This window comes from Triticum aestivum, chromosome 1A, assembly GCF_018294505.1.
Source record: "Triticum aestivum cultivar Chinese Spring chromosome 1A, IWGSC CS RefSeq v2.1, whole genome shotgun sequence".
Lineage (NCBI taxonomy): Eukaryota > Viridiplantae > Streptophyta > Magnoliopsida > Poales > Poaceae > Triticum > Triticum aestivum.
In genome coordinates, this window is record NC_057794.1 from 546,644,852 (window position 1) to 546,660,062 (window position 15,211).

The window sequence follows — 15,211 nt, forward strand, 5'->3', positions numbered from 1 at the left end:
GAGAGCCAGACGTACAGATGATTTGATCACTTTGCTGTTGCCAGATTCCTCCAGCAGGACATCCAAACACGGCGGCTAGCTAGATTATTCCCCTTGAAACTATTCGCGACGACTTGTCCGATTCATCCATGGCACAGATCGAGCAAAAACAACAAGTTTCCATGCTAGTATAGCTCCCTTTTTGCTGTTGCATCACCTTTCCTCGTTCGTTCGTGGAAAGCTTGATCCCTTTTCCCCAAGGGGGACAAGCGTATCTCATCATCATCCCTTCAAATTCCCAATCCCATTTGACGAATTCCACCGCGCGCGGCAAGCTGTGCCGCAACAACGGCCCGCCAGCCCGTTCGGCCGTGCCGACACTTCGCCGGTCAACTCCCGGGATTGGTACCCGGTCCCATGTCGACTTGTCGTGGCACAAAACAGGGATGTCAACAGTTTTGATATGGCTGGTCACAATGGGTAAGAACATAAGCTAGTAACTTACACACTTTCATAGACTATGTTACTACCTCCATAGTGGGTAGGAACATCTATGTTGTGTCATGCAAAGATGTATTTATTAGATTATAGACTCATTGTTTCTTGGAGTGTGTGATGTTCCGCTAACTTAGCTAGTTACCACAAGCACCTCTCTCTTTATTAAATATGTGCCACATAAGCAAAATTGTATTGGAGTATGTGATGTTACTCCTAAGTTCCTCCACATTGTGACCAGCCTAAGAAAAACTACAATATCATTAGCCTCACTGGTTCTGGTGAACGGTGGAACTGAAAATCTCAATGTCAGCGTCAGCCCGAGATGGAAGGATTTCACGGGAAGCAACCGCCACAGCATGCATGATTTCCATGCAACGCCAGAATATTACTGGTTCCATTGCTTCTGTCGTCGTGTTGTGTGTCTGATTAGATTTTAAAGGTGGTTGGCTGGTTGCGACAGGTGTGCGTCCTTTCGTGGAGCAGTAATAATGGCTCCGAGTGATATATACGTGCATGACGGGGAACCTTGGATTTGAGGTGGCACCATTTGGGTCACCATTTCGTTTTGGAGTAAGTAGTTATCACTTGATATGAACTGCACTCTGCGTGTAATTAGCTAGTGACAAGATAACGTTTTATATGAGGTCCACTGTACGGCAAACATTTCATCAAATCACCCAAGTTATTGGTTAGCTTCGGAGAACACGAGCTTGAACAATTGAGGGATCGATCACTGAACTATTAGTCGGTAAGTTCACTCTCCATTGAATGATTCCGTTTCTAGATTGCATGCACGGTTGTTGAACAAAACCATGATCAAAAGCTAACAACCTTTAGTGAAAACAACATGTATATTAATTTCTTTCCATGACAAAACATGCTAATGGCTTCCGCGCGCAAAAAATACATGCTAATGGCTAGCCAGCTAGAGAGTTTAGAGGCAGAAGGAATCAAATTAATAGTTGCACAGTGTCCTTTGTTTTGTTGTTACCTTACCCATACAAATGCTTATGTCAACGATACATGGTACCTGTCCAATTCATAGACTCTAGAAAACCGACACAAAGTCATCATTAACCCAAGTAACAACGATTTAGATCTCAATTTCCTGTGGAGAAGCAAGAGATGCTCTAAAGAATCTGTACTGGCTAGCCCTACAATGAAAAAGGCCATCCGCTGGGCGACCCGCGGGCTCCCCTGGTCGGCTTCGCCGGGAGCCTCGCCGCCGATTCCACACCCCCCCCCCCCCCCCCACACACACACACACTGTAGCCACCTCCCACCCCTGCTCCGTTGCTGTTGCCGGCTCCGCCATTGGTGGGGATCCTGCGACGCCGTGCGAAGCCAAAGCCCCCAGCTGCGTCAGCGCCCTTGTTCCTCGTCTAGGTACAGCCTTCCACACTCGCGTGTTTTCTGCTTTCCAGTCCTGGGTTCCTTTCTTGCCGTCGCGCCACCCCTCCCCTGTCGATCCCGGCATGCTTTGGGTCGCTGCTCCCTTTTTCCGGCGGCTTGTTTCTCCGCAGAGGGCGTGGCTGGCCTCCTCTCCTATTTCTTCTGCGCTCCTTCTGAATCCCTCGAGGCGGTCGCGGCGGGCGATTTGGTCTTCTCTGTGCGCGTTGCTAGCGTCGCCGTCGCCGAGTTCGTCGCCGCCGTTGGTCCTGGGTTGATGACGGCCATCAACTTGTCGTTGCACACCTCGCGTCGTGGGGCCCGCGCTGCGGCCGCCGTGGCGAGAGCTAGGGTCGCCCGTCTCAAATTCAAACCCCACCCACCTGGAATTACTGCGCGTGGGCGTCCCGGGCGGCGCGGCCAGGGCGGTAGACTTCTACCTATCTGGTGCCCTATCCCATCCCGGCCCCCCTGCGTTGGTTTACTTCCCCTGCCAACTGCCCTCGTTTCGTGCTGTGATTCGCGGGTTGGATCGTCTGGGCCCCACGCGGATCCTGCTCCCGTTTCTCCAACGGATTCGGTCGCCCCTCGCAGCGACATTGGGGGTGTCGGTTCTGGGCGTCCGCCTTGCATTGACTACCTGGATGGTGACCATCCCGCGGCGCTGGGGCCCACGGCGTTTACTTCCCCTTCTGGCGCGCGCCGAAGCTCGTATTTGGACGCGCTTCTCCCCCCCTTCCTCTTCCTAAGCCAACGCCTCGCCCCACCCCTCATCTTTCCCTTTCTGGCTGCTATCGCTGTCTCTCCATCCTCCATTACATCCGTGACTGCCGTGACCCGGTTCGTTGCCGTCGCTGCAGGGTCTCCGGCCACCGTGCCGGCTCCCCCCGCTACGCCATGGCCTCCCGCCGCTCTCTCCCCCCTCACCATGTCGGCGCTGCTTCCCCCGCCAGCCCCACCCTCCCTCCTCCGCCGCCGCCGCCCCCGCCGCCGCGCCGTGCCTCTACGCCATACCCCTCCGCTCGCCTCCGCACTTCCATGCATCTGGCCAACCTCGCGGATGCCATGGGCGTGCTGGATATGGGAGAAAGCTCCCAGGGGGCCGCGGATGCTGCTCCCCGTTTTCGGGACATCTCCACGTCGGGGGTGGTTTCCTCTCCTCCGCCCTCCCCCGCGCACTCCTCCTCACCTAGCCACGCCCACCCTGAGCCCGTTCCTGCTCCCGCCCGGCCTCCTGCCCTGCCCTCTGCAGGTGAGGAGGTGTCCGCTGGGGGGGCGTGCCTCGGTCTCGGAGCGCACTGGCTCCTCCATCTCCACCCTCTCGACCGGAGACTCGCGCTCCATTGCCGTGGAGTCGCTGCGCCCTGATTCCATCGAGGTGTTCATGCCGGAGGGGGACTACGTCGCAGCCATGCGGCTGGCGGTCGTTACCATTGAGCTGCCGAACGCCTTCCACAACGACACCACGGCGGTCCAGGCCGCCGTTCTGCGCTCCATCAGCCACCTCCTCCCAAAGACGATCCCGTCCTCCGTTGGTGCCATGTACCTCCGCTTTGCCTCGGTGGCCGACCGTGAAGAGGCGATGCGGCACCAACCTTTCCAGCATGAGGGTGCCCGCATCGATCTCCATCGCGAAGAAGCTTTTGGGCGCATCGATCTCCACGTCGACTCCTGTGCGCTGCTCGCGGCCACGGGCTTCGCTGCCGAGTTCTTCAACCCGCCGGGCATCGCCGCGGCTTTCGCTTCCTTCAGCAAGGTCTTGGAGATCGACCCCCTCGCCCTGGTCGGGCAGGAGTTGGCCACAGTCCGGGTGGTCGTTCGCCTCTGGAGCCCTAGAGACGTCCCTTGCGACGTCTGGCCGCTCGGGGGGTGCTGGGGGGCGCGCGTGGTCTCGGTGTGGCCGGTGCACGTCTGGCGTGCGGCTGACTCCTACACCAGGGACGGCCAGTACATCAACTTCTTCCGCACGCTGCCCCCTCCCTTCGCCCACAACCACCCTGCTCTGCATGGGCATCCGCTGGGGCGTGGTCGAGGGGCTGGCGCCGTCTTGGGTTCAGCTCGTGGGCGTGGTCGTGGTGGCGGCCGCCAGCTGGCCTCCGTGCTGCGGGTGCTGGGGCTCCTCCTCTCCCTCCTCCTGCAGCGGGTGGGGGGGTTGGATTCGTCCACTGCTCCCCTCCTTGGGCCGTCCCCCGTGTCTCCGGCTCCCCGTTCCCCTCTGGATCGGCCAGCCCTCTCTCCCGGCTCTCCATTACGAAGATCTGCGAGCCTGAGCCGGTGGAGCGCTGTCTTGTGCCATCGGCCGCCCCTCTCGACGGGGGCAAGCATCGCCGCAGTGCACGTCTGGCTGGGAAGGAGGCCCCTACCTGGGTTAGCGTGGAGTCGAAGGCGATCAAGCTCCGCGCGCTCAAGGATGCGCTGTCCGGCTGCTCTCCCAGGCTCAAATCTAGGGTGCTGAAAGACAAAATCCTGGACGCGGTGATCGCTCCTATGGGCCTGAAGCATGTGTCCGATCTGCGCTCTGCTGCTTGCATCCCCGAAGCCCCGGTGCATGTCCACGAGGATGATTAGTTTGCCCCTGGCTGCTGGCTTTCATGCGCACGCTAGCGTGCCCCCTCCCAGTTTCATGTCGCTGCCTCCTTCATGATGGCTTGTATCCGTAGCTCGTTTTATCCCCCTGTCTTTGTTTTTCCCTGCTTCCCTTCCTGTACTTTCGTGGGTGCCCCGGTGTGCATTGCTGCTATGAATTGTAACACCGTTCGTTCTCTCCGTATCCTTTTTTGGAATGTCCAGGGTTTAGGAGCTAGTGACAAATGCGACATTGTCAAAAACTCTGTGTGGGCGGCCCGTCCCGGTCTCATCTGCTTTCAGGAGACTAAACTTGCCACGATTTGCCATAGGAAGGCTCTCACCTTCCTCCCTGGTTGTTTTGCGCAGTTTGTGGCTAAAAACATCGATGGGAGTCGTGGTGGCATCATCACCGCCTGGGATCCCTCATCCTTTTCCCTTGTCTCTTGATCGGAGTCTCGCTTCTCTCTCACCGTTAAACTCCTGTGTGTTGTGACTAATGCCCCCTTCACGATCACCAACGTGTATGGCCCCTCTGACCACTCGCTCACGGAGGCTTTTGTCGATGACATGCTCTCTGTCACCCATGACGCCGCGACCCCCTGGATCGCGGTGAGCGACTTCAACCACATTCGTTGTGCTAGTGAGAAGAACAGTGGGCATTTTGACATGGCGCGTGCCTCCCGTTTCAATGCGTTGATCAACGCCTTGGCCATGCACGAGGCGCATCTCTCTGATCGCCTTTACACTTGGTCGAACCGTCGGACTCCTCCCATCCTGGCTAGGCTAGACCGTGTCTTCTTCGACAACCTTTGGAATGTCACCTTCCCCGATACGTCTCTTATGTCTCTCCCCCGCACCACGTCGAACCACATCCCGCTTTTGGTCGCGGCCTCCACCAAAATCCCGACACCGTCTAGATTCTTCTTCGAGAGCGTCTGGCTTCTTGACCCTGCTTTTCTTCCTGCCATCCTCCCCGGTGGGCGCGGCCGGTTTGTGCCTTGGACGCTGCTGGGGCTTTGGCTGCTCGTAAGAAGTCGTTCAGGACCACCTCCAAGGTTTGGAAAAAGCAACACCGGTTCATTCCCACCTTTGACAATGATTGTAGGTTTGATTGACCTGTTTGATTTTCTCGAGGAAAACCGCACTCTCTCAGGTTGTGAAGACTCTCTTCGACGCGATGCAATGGCGGCCCTTGCTGCCTCTGTCCTGCGACAGTGCACGCACTGGCGCCAACGCAGCAAGTGTCGTGCGGTGCGGGACGGCGACGAAAACACGACGTTCTTCCACGCCTCGGCCTCGCATCATCGCCGCTGCAACGCGATAGGCGTGTTGGATGTGGAAGGGGCACTGGTCACGGGCCATGCAGGGAAGGCCGCGGCGCTGCTGGGCTTCTTCTCCTCCTTGCTGGGCCGGCCCAGACCCCCCGTCTGGTGCTTTGACCTGGATTCGCTCTACGGCAGTGCACCCATCATGGATGGGCCCGCGCTGGTGGCGCCTTTCGAGCGGGCCGAAATCAAGGTTGCTATGGCAGCCCTTGATCGCAACAGCGCTCCCGGCCCCGACGGGCTAGGGCCCGCCTTCTACAAAGCTGCTTGGGTGACCGTGGCGTCCGATCTTCATCGCCTGTTCGACGAGTTCCACTCTGGGGCGGCTCGCCTGGACGGGATCAACCGCGCCTTCATCGCGCTGCTCCCGAAAGGCTCCGGTGTGCCATCCCCGGCGTCCTTCCGCCCCGTCTCCCTGCAAAATTGCGACATCAAAATCCTCTGCCGTGGGCTTACGTCGCGGCTCCAGCAGCAGATCTCTCATCTCATTGACGAGGATCAATCCGGCTTCGTCCGTGGGCGAAGCATCTCGGAGAACTTCATCTACGCCACCGAGCTGGTGCAATGCTGTCACCGGAGGCGAGCTGCCACCTTGGTGCTGAAGCTCGATTTTGCGAAGGCTTTCGACTCCATCAACTGGGAAAGCCTGCGCAAGATCATGGCGGTGCGTGGGTTTCCGCCCCTCTGGTGCGACTGGATGGACACCCTCTTCCACTCCTCACGCTTGGCGGTCTTGCTCAACGGCGTACCGGGGCGCTGGTTCCAGGTCAAATGCGGCCTCCGGCAAGGGGACCCCATCTCCCCGTACTTCTTCCTCATGGTGGCCGATGTGCTTCAGCGGCTCATACGCCACGACAACGTTCTTCGGCACCCCATCGTGCCCGATGCTCCGGCCGTCGTGCTCCAGTACACTGATGACACGCTCATCATCATGCGAGCGTGTGCGAACGGAGCGGTGCGGCTCAAGCTGCTCCTAGACCAGTTCACGACCGCCACCGGGCTCATCATCAACTTCAGCAAAAGCGCGATGGTCCCGATGCACGTCGATGAGGAGATCAGGGCTCAGGCGGTGGGGATCCTCGGCTGCGACACCGGGGCGTTCCCTCAGACTTACCTCGGGCTCCCCCTGTCTTGGCAGAAGCTTCGCTATGCGGATTTCCTGCCCATGATCGCCAAGGTGGACAAATACCTCGCTGGGTGGGCTGCCCACCTCCTGTCTCCGGCCGGGCGCCTAGTTCTTATCAATGCGGTCCTGGACGCTCTCCCCACCTACGCCATGGCGGCCATGCTCCTGCCACCCCCCGTGCTCAGTGCGCTGGACGGCCTTCGTCGCTCCTTCCTTTGGAATGTCGTCGAGCGTGCCTCTGGCACTCAATGCCTTGTGGCGTGGGAGCGCGTGTGCAGGGCGAAGGCCGAAGGAGGACTGGGGGTGCGTGACCTGGCAACCCAGAACACAAGCCTTATGCTAAAGATGGTGCACCGGCTTCACACGATGCCCGGGTCACGCTGGGCGGCCTGGATATGGCAGGGGGCCGGCGGTCACTCGCTCCTGTCTCGGGGCGAACTCGCTCTCGGAGAACACAAAAACTCCATGGCAAGACTGCTCCCGCTCTATCGCTCCATCTCCTCGGTGGAGGTGGGAGACGGGCGGGCGTGCTCGTTCTGGTGGGACTGCTGGCTCCCCTGCGGCGCGGTGGGCGCCGCCTTCCCCGCTCTTCTCTCTCACACGACGGATGAGGAGGCCACTGTCTGGCAAGCGAGGCAGCGCGGGATCGCCAGTTTCCTTGTCCCCCCACTGACGAGAGTCGGTCGTCAGGAGCTCCAAGCGGTGCAGACTGTGGTGGATGCCTCGCCAAGCAGGGCTGGGTCGGACGTGCGGCGGCTGAACCACGCGCGCGCGCCCAAAGGGGCTCTGTCGTCTGCTGCTGTGTACGGGCTCCTGCGCTTCGGGGGCGTGCGTGCCGGCTACGCCGACATGATCTGGGGCGTGCGTGTTCCTCCCAGGGTAAAGTTCTTCAGCTAGCTCCTAGTTCAGAAGCGTATACACACGCGCGACACGCTTCTCAGGAAACACATCGTCGCTGTGGATGAAACCGGCTGCCTGCTTTGCCCGGCCGCTCTTGAGTCCGCCGACCACATGCTCTTTTGCTGCCCGTTTGCGGAAGCTTTCTGGCACATGGTGGGCGTGGGGCGGCCGGTGCCACAACGTGTGACCTGGGCGCACTTGCGGTGCGCGCGGCCCAGTTGGAGTTCGTCAAGCTGTGCTGCTGGCAACTCTGGAAGCATCGCAATTCGGTCGTCTTTCAACGCCAACAATCGTCGATAGATCGGGTTCTCGCCTGCTACAGAGACGACGCTGTGCTGTGGCGTTGCAAACTGCCTGCTGACCGTAGAATCCACATCGACTCATGGCTTCAGGCCTTCCTTCCCTGACCCGTTGATTGTTAGGGTGTAGTGATCTCTGGCACTCTACGGAGTTGCCCCAAAACCTCTCGCTGTAATGAATTGGGGGCTTTGCCCGTTTCGATGATCAATATATTCAGGTGGGGGAAACTCTCCCCCCTCCGGTGAAAATTCAAAAAAAAAGGCCATCCAATATAGGCGAGCTTAACTAATTAGTGCACGGCTTGGTTTGGTTTAGTTAGTCTTCATGCATGGCTTGAACAATTAGCTATAGCTCTCCTCGGGCCATTGTACCGATCGACTTAATCATGCTCATGCACGCGGTTACTCATGCAAGACAAGTGCACATCACGCCATCTGTTGCGACGACAACGTCCTAGAACACCGCACATGCATGCATCAACGTCTTCATAATTTCTCCCTAATTTTTTTAAATATCTCCATGATATTAACAAATTAACGATCAATGTGTGGCCACTCTATTCATTTAATGTTGCACATATGATTAACTTTCAATTTGATATGGCATAATTGAGACTATGATCTATGGAGTATTATTACATTCTTATGCATTTGTGTGTGCGGTTAGTTTAGCTTTGGGCTTGCATAACTTGAAAGAGGAGCTAGAGCCAGAGGCAGGACAGCCGGCATGATGCATAATTGCATATTGTGCTCTATTTTTCTGTTTTCCTTTTCGCTTTCTTTTATGGAGGAGGAAGTCAAGATCAGGGCTCATGTAAAGTCTCATGCAGGATCTTTTGGTGCACAACAGGGACGTCCACTTGAAGCTAATCAATGAGTAATTTGGCCGCTCTACGTGCATGCTACACGGAATCTGATTATTCTACCACGATCTAGCTAGTCACTCTCCAGTAACAATTAATAAGCCCGCCACATGTTGTTAGTTTATATGTGCACTCGAACCTGTCGGCAATGAAGGACGTCACTACTAATATATAACTATACTAGGAAATTGCCGGTATGTTGCAAGGGGAGTATAAATATTTTAATGATTCAACATCAATCATCTGCAACATACTCCCTCAATTTCAAAATATAGTGCGCCCGCGCTTCTCGATGTCCAACTTTAACCATAAATTTAACCAACGAGACCAATTGCGGCGGGAGAAAAAATATATAACTAAAAACTTCTTTCGAATACCAATTCACTGATATAATTTTTGCTCCCACCGCAATCGATCTTGGTAGTTAAATTTACGGTCAAAGTTGAAGCACGAAGATAGAGAAAGCACTACATTGTGGAATGGAGGAAGTATAACTTTACGATCCTCGTGTACATCGAATAACATAGTGGACTTTATTTACTGTTAAATCGCTCCTTCCTCTGCTCACTGTCTACCCTCTGAAAGAATATGATAAAACAATGTTAAGAAAGATAAAACAATTAATAAGCCCGCCTCATGTTGTTAATTTGTATGTGCACTCCAACCTGTCGGCAATGAAGGATGTCATTTAGGATACAACTAACAGTGGAGGAGTAGTAGTGTACTGCAGTTGGGATATGACTTAATTAGATAATGACAAATCTTGTCTTGGTGAGATCGATGTTGGACATATGAAATGGAGCTCAACTTGGTTGAGATGAACTATTCACGCCCTGAAATCTGAATCACATGCATGTTCAGTCTACGTCGCAAATTAGGTCGAGTACATACGCACTAGCTAGCTAGTGTACTAGTCTACTATAGATACAGGTAGCCATGCAGCATGCATTGATTTCTCTAGCTACCGATCGTTGGGGTACGTATACAGGTACGCTTCGTGGATCAATAACGAACAAGCTTTCACATCCGGGCGACATGATCCCCCGCCCTTTGGTTTGGTTTGAAAATGGCAGTGGTGGTCTTGGTAGCTCGCAAACTCGATGGGAAAAGGAGAGGCTGCCTACCTCCGGTGAAGTAGCTTCCAACTTTGCCAAAAGGAACAGTACACTACTACTAGTCGACAAGCCCACAAGTGCAAGCATGCATCGCGCCAAAGAACATGCATGGGTGGCGCTCCAAATCCGCGAAACGAATGCTGGTCATCATATCCACGGTAAAACAGGGCGGCCCCTCGGTCTGAAAGCAAGCATTTTCGCAGAGTAATGAGCGACTTCGGTTACATTTTCCCTTTCGATTCTTTGTAGTATAATCAGAAATGTGATCTATATCTACGTAGACGGTCACCAGCCATACATCCATTTCTACGACGAGTAATTTAAAGCGGAAAGATTACGTACGTACGTGCAAATCGGTTGGAGGTAAGCCTACAAAGCATTGCTTGCACCACGCTCGAAGCGATCGACGACCGGCCGGCACCTACATACGTACGCGCGTCGATGATCGATGGAGCTCCGGCCAGCCGTCCGCCAGGTACGGAGGGCCGGGCGCCGGCCTGGTCCGCATGCAACGCAACGCTCACGACCGCGACCGGCCACCGCACGTAGGCTCCCGGCCGTGTGGACGCCGAGCTTTCTACAACTCACGCAAGCTTTCCTCCACTCTCCACTCTCCGCCGTTCGCCTTCCTCCTTTCCTTTGTGGACTGTGGCGTTTGCAAGCCACCTCCCTCCGTGGTTTGCGAGTAGAGCGCCATCATTGGCCATTAATCCGCAAGCTACATACACTTGGCACTGCACTGTGCGACCGATGACTTTTTATTGGGGTGTGTCCTTCTCGACGCACCAACCGGCCTGGCAAGAACAGAAAACTGATGAACATCACATTAACTGACACGTAGTACTACGTACGATGCCAGCAACGCGACGCAAGCGTGCAACTCGTGATGCAACTGAAGATGCACGCACGCTTATCTTTCGTGAGGGATTTCATTGCACGGTTGAAACTAATCAAAACGAGCCTCCCTCTGATGCATGTACATCGTACGGCCACCGTGACAAAAATGCTGAACATGTGGGAGCTAGCTATAGCTTGCTTGAGAAGCAAAAATGTTTGTGGCCGGCCGGGCGGTCTTAATTTGGACTGATTTTTTGTACTCTGTGCGTGGAGAGTCGAGAGCCGGATGATGGCAGAATCGACCACATTTGACGCAAACGCCTCACACATAGTGCCGTACGGGCGACTCATCAAATGGAGCACTGCCTTTTGCTGTCCTTTTTAATCAACTGTATCTGTCAGTCTAGGGCTCTCTCGCGTGCAACACCTCTGTAAACAGCAACCTCCTTTTCCCTTCAAGTACAAGGATCAGGTGTTTTGTGCTTTATTCGGTCAGCACTGCTGCTATACCAAGCCGGGCCCTCCCCGGCGACCTTTGCCGTCCCGCTGCAGCTCACGTTACTTAATTTTCACGACCCAAAATTAGCACAATGCAATCTTCACTTTTCACTTTTTAGCGGTAATTTTCAGGCCTTCACTTGCCTTGTTTATTTAGTTTTATCTCTTCGCTTTCTCTGTAGCCAAGCTAGCTAGCTAGCTAGTGACGACGTGATTACTGTTTACCCGCTGATCATAAGGTCCAAATGAATGCAGTTGTACCCACTATAGACGGTGGATGGACGACTGGCCTGCCAGCTGAGGCCGGAGCTGAATGAACACGTTCACGTGCACACTATCTGTCGTCGACGCAACAGACTTTCTGAACCCCCAGGTGACTCCGCACGAGACTTTTTCTTCGCGGTAACGTGCGTGCTACCTTTGTCATGCATCGATGTTCTTGCTTCCTTTCTTGTACGGTGCTAGCGTCAACTCAACCGATCATCACAACAATGAATTTTGCTATTCACCGACAGTGAATTTCGGTTCGGCGGGGGGCGGAGATCGCACGAAGAGCAGATCGAGGCGAAGCACACGAGCAGTTTACCCAGCTTCGGAGCTCTCCGGAGAGATAACACTCCTACTGCTGCTTGTCTGGTTGTATTATGTTCTTGCTCGCGAGAGCTAAGTGTTTTCTGGCTTACGAATGAATCGAACCTCGCGAACCGAACCCTGTCTAACCTTCGAACCCCCTCTACGTTGCGCATGGGCCTCCTTTTATACGCTAAAGGGTCACCGACAGGTGGCAACGCAGAGAAGGGTACAAATGTAAAAAGTGAGGTGGTTGGTACAGTTACTTATACAGTGCACCCTACCTAACCCTGACGGCAGGGGACAAGGGCATTAAATGCCCGTCTGAGTCGCCCAAACAGTGCAGAAAAGGACCGTTAGGGGCGCCACCGTTCGCCACGATGGCGATCTTGCCAGCTTCGCATGCCACTGCGCACCACTGGCTGCACAGCCTCCCACCACGCGCGCCTGGAAAGGCCCCCAGAGCGACACGTTGGTGGATGCGCTGGAGCGTGGGCACAGAGTGGCCGCCTGCCGCGGCAAGCGCCTTGCCGTTGTTGTTATCTTGTCGGGTCCGGAAGCTTGTCGCTCACCGGGCCTCGAGGTACCTTGGTTGGTCTTCCCGGCAAGCTCCTCTTGCCGGGGCCTTGTTGCCTTGCCGGAGCGTGTGGCGCGTCGCGGCAAGTTCTTTGGAGTGCCTTGGTTGGCCTTCCCGGCAAGCTCCTCTTGCCAGGGCCTTGTCTCCTGAGCTTAAATACTTTGTTCTTAAATAACTCCAAGGAAACCACGGAGGATCTTGGCGTTCTCCCGGCAAACCTTGCCGCGGGGTGCTGCAACTGCCCATGCACAAGTTCGGGGTATTAGGGCACCCCTATTTTAGTACACCGACAGGATCTTGTCCTCGCTCGCAAATGGGCGATGAATTTCGGCCATCACTTTAGACGCCATTGTCACTGCCTCCACGAAGCAAACAGGAAAACGATCCATCCATCGATATACAGTAAAGCACCAGCAGCATCCATCGAGCTTAGTAGTAATGAGCACTGGTGCCAAGTGATGACACCTCCCTGCCTCTGGAACGACAGTGCAGCTCCACCCGTCGCCGGCCGTCCGGCCAGCCGGTGTCAGTCAGTCACAGGCAGACGGACGGACAGGCAGACAGACAGCAGCGGCCCGATTTCTTACCACATTTGCATCGCTTCGACTTGATTTAATTTGATTAGGTCCGAGAGATGTCCAGGGCATCGATCTCTGTATCTGGACGCGCCCCGCGGAGGGGACGTTTCTTTGGCCCTCATGCACGCATATCGTCGGATGGAACACGAAGGTCGGCAGGGGAAGGCCGGTCGTGGGTTCACGCGACGTCATCGGTGAGGTTAACATCGACCGTTGATTATCTGATGATCAGTTGGCTCAAGGAGTAAGTATGACCCGGCCCGATGATATAGGAAAATTCACCACGGTTTTTTCTTCTCCCGAAAAGATGATCGAAACACATTTTTTAGAAAAAAAGGATGACCCCCGGCCTCTGTATCTGGAAGATGTATACGGCCACTTTATTGATTATTCTCGACGATCTTATAAAGTACTACAACAATGTGTCTGAATCCACCATCTTGTCAACACATGCCGCTACTCCTATTCAAAAAAAAATGAAAGGATGCTAGCTCGGCCACTACCAAACCACTCATCTAAGCCTAACATCAAAAATCAGAAGTCGAAACATATTCGGAAGCCCCAACCGAGCCACATACCAGGTGTGGAGCACAATCCGGTCAGACGCACTCGTGTGTCGTCGCCGCCACCTTCCACAGGTCCGTCTTTAGAACATATTGAGACTTCTACCTTGTCTGGCCACTCTGCCATCGACGTCACCATGACGCCAGACAGCAACCTCCTCCTGCGCGAGTCCATCTCCGTGCATCGGACACCGAGCCTCCACAGCGCCATGCCGCCGATATCCGCCGCCATCGATGTGTGAGATGAAGTACCGCTCCACCATCCGCCCAGCCAGCACTTACTTCAAAACGATGCCCCCAGGAGGGAAATAATTATCGTCCGATCCGGAAGACCCGGATCTAGGGTTTTCCCCGGAGCATCCCGAGCCTGATGACGCAGACTGCAACAACGATGCCTCGACAAGGGAACAACATCTAAGACGCCGCCATCGTCCGCCATGACCGTAGTCGGCGCGATTTTCATCGGCAGTTGCTCCACCAGACGTGCGCCGCCGACGTCGCTGGTCCCTTCAACCGGAGCAAACTCCAAAACAATGCCCTAAAGAGGGACTACGACGCAAAAGCGCCGCCATCGCTCGATCCCAAGGAGATCTAGGATTTCCTCCGTAGTTGCCCGCGTTGTCAAGGGCCAGACAAGGATAGAATCCCGCGGATCTGCCCAGCTGCCAACGAGTCGCACCCACCACCGTGCCGATGGCTGACCAGCAATCCGGCCGCGCCGCCGCGAACCGATCCAAACACGTCGCCGCCGTCCCTGGCGGCCGCGACGCACCAGATCGCAAGGCCTCCTGCCACAAGGAATCGACGTCGCCGAGGCGCCGCCACCACCTGTCGTGGCGACCGGCCCGCCGCCACGCTCCGGCCCGGCGGCGCCGGCCTGCGCCAGCCCCAACCGAGCGAGAGGGCCCGAGTCCCCGCCGCCACCAACGACGGCTAGGCTTCGCCTGTCCTTGGGCGGCGGCGAGGGAGGAGGAGGAGGAGTGGGAAGGTTTGGCGGCGATGGGATCTGGGGCCTCCCGGTCGCCCACGAGGGGGCGGCTCGGGAGGAACGGGAGCATCTAGATGATCGAAACACATTATTAATTGCCTTGTTTGTCACCGGAGTCGCAAAGCAGGAGGTCCCCGCGGGCGCATTGATGGGCTACCGTTGGGGACTTAATTAGCAGTGTCACACTTAATCTACAGTGACGAGCTAGGCTCGGAGAGGAAAGAAGGGCGTCCTTCTTCCGGAGGAAAGTCATGTCCCCAAAAACCGTATGAGCATCTCCCACGCTTCCCATTTCCCATAGAAGGTTCTGGGTTGGGGCGTGTTGAGCAAAAAGAAAAGCTCCAATGATTTTCGTAAAAGCGATCTCTTAGGGAACCCCGTATAATCAGAAACACCCCCCCCCCCCCCCCTCCCCTCACCTAGGACGAATATGGTATTTCACTAAAAATGTCAGGTCTACAGGCTAACCTCGGAGTCAGTCGCACCGATACCGCTGAGACGCTGACCACCATCAAATACGCCTTCGACCACCCGGCGT